This window comes from Cannabis sativa, chromosome 1, assembly GCF_029168945.1.
Source record: "Cannabis sativa cultivar Pink pepper isolate KNU-18-1 chromosome 1, ASM2916894v1, whole genome shotgun sequence".
In the NCBI taxonomy this organism is placed as follows: Eukaryota; Viridiplantae; Streptophyta; class Magnoliopsida; order Rosales; family Cannabaceae; genus Cannabis; species Cannabis sativa.
In genome coordinates this window covers 33,232,563-33,234,817 of record NC_083601.1, presented here as the reverse complement: position 1 = coordinate 33,234,817, position 2,255 = coordinate 33,232,563, and the positions used below count along the sequence as shown (strand labels likewise).

The window sequence follows — 2,255 nt, the reverse complement described above, 5'->3', positions numbered from 1 at the left end:
CCCAACGGTTTATAACTGTCATTTATGCTATTTCCCATCGGTTCCGAAAACCGTTGGCTATGTGGGTGTCATAAAAATACAGAACTTTAAAAGACTGTTTATAACTGTTGGGAAAAGTTATTTTAAATGACAGTTAACAACTGTTAAAAAAAGTCTTTTTAAATGAGTATTTATAACTGTTGGCAAAAATATTATATAAATTAAAGAAAAATACATTTAAACTAATTTATTATATATGAATTATTATTTAATTACAATAATAATATAAATTAATTTCAGCAAAATAATAATATAAATAAAAATTAATAAAATAAAATTTATAAAACATAAATTCAATTATCCTTTATACAACATTTTTTCAAGATCTACAAATTTTTCATATCAGAAACAATTACATTAAATAGTAAATAAATTTATACCCAAACAATTTTATTCAAACTTATATTCACAAATTCTATGAGTCTCAAGATTCAAAGCTGTAGCACCATGCCTCTAAAAAATAATTACACTCAAACTTATACCCTTGCATAGCCTAGTGAGTATAATTTTCGACGGTAACACCCTTGCATAGCCGAGTGAACCCAGAGAAGACGCCCATGCCCTGTACAAAAAAACAAAGGGACATTCAATTCTTAATTCATGCCAGCAAATGCCTCTATTTTCTGCCTAAGTTTGTTTGGAATTATTTGTATATGCATATGTATAGAATTAGGTCCTACACATTTGATTATATGTATATGTATAGATCCACTCATTCAGAGTAAATAAAAAAGAGAAAAAGAGAAGTAGAAAATTTACTTACAGCGAGGGAGTGGCCATGGCGGGCGGGAGAGATATAGGAGTGAGGTTGGCTCCGGCGAGAGAAAAACCCAAAAATGGCTCCGGCGAGAGAGAAAAATAAAAAATCTTTGGGATTTGGGTTTTGCCGTGGTTGCGAGCACCGTGGTGTGGTTCGTTTCGACTACCGTGGACTGGAGGATGGCCATCGTGGCCTAGCCGTCCGTGTGAGACAGTGAATAAAGAGAGAGAGAGGTCGGATCGAGTGGGAGGAAAAGGGAAAGAGGTTGGGTTAAGGGGTTTCGGAGGGTGGAGAAGACCTGGGGTGACCAGACTTCCGTCCAAGCACATCAGTTGCTCAAAAAAAAAAAAAAAGCCAGAGGATGAAGAGGCGGAAGGAAAAAGATGAAGGGAAATAGGGTTTGGATTAGGGTTTTCATATTTTCCATTTTATACCCTAGGTCAAATTTATTTACTAAAATAATTAAGTATTTTTTTGAAAAAATAAATATTTAAGTTAAATCTGATTATTTTATTAATTATTTAATTTTACCCTTAATTAATTATTTTAGGAAAATTTTATTTACACCCTTAAAAAGTAAAAAAATATTTCATTTTAATAAACATTTTTATAATTTTTATTTTATACAAAATATACATCTTTAATTATACGATTTTTTTTTAATTTTTTCTTCCAATAAATTATATTCTTAAAAAATATACCTATAAAATAAAAATAAATAATATTTTAAACATTACAAAAAAATTAAAATAAAAAGTTATATGAAATTTTCTTAAAAAAAAATTATACATGATTTAAAAAAAATGTATATAAAAATAAAATTAAAATAAGTATTAAAATTAATATAAAATAATGTGAGAAAGAATTAAAAATATTAAGAGTAATTTTTAAAAATTATTTTAAGTTTATTTTTTTTAAATAATGGGGTGTACTTATATTTTATGGAGTATAAATAGAAATCCTCTTATTTTATTATTTACACTATTTAATTTTACCCCCAATTAATTATTTTATTATTATCCTATTTAAATTTACCCTTTATTAATTATTTTATTATTTACTTTTTTAAAATAAAATAAAATTTGATTTAAAATAACATACTAAAAAAAACATTTCCCAACAGTTTATCACTGTTAGGAATACTAAGTATTCACTACAGTTATAAACCGTTGGGTATACTTAGTATTCCCAATAGTTGTAAACTGTTGGGTATACTTAGTATTCCTAACAGTTGTAAACCGTTGGGTATACTTAGTATTCCCAACAGTTATAAATTGTTGGCATTCATTGTTTTCTTTCATTTAGTATTGCCCACAGTTTTCCACCGTTGGCATTAGTTTTTCCCAACTGTTTCTTTGCTTCAGTTCTAAATCGTTGGGAAAAATCTCTGCTTATCTTTTCCAACGATTTTCATAATTGACCCCCTTATTAACCGTTGGGAAAAGTCAATTTTGTA

The 2,255-nt window shown here is 27.8% G+C and overlaps 1 long non-coding RNA gene across 1 annotated transcript; it reads right to left on the bottom strand.

Annotated features, from left to right (window-relative positions):
* Positions 1 to 302: 302 nt before the first annotated feature.
* Positions 303 to 1,226, bottom strand: LOC133033489 (uncharacterized). The gene is made up of 2 exons (XR_009685621.1): positions 803 to 1,226; positions 303 to 601 (listed from the first exon to the last, which is right to left on the bottom strand). It is a non-coding gene; the product is annotated as an uncharacterized LOC133033489 (long non-coding RNA).
* Positions 1,227 to 2,255: the final 1,029 nt, after the last annotated feature.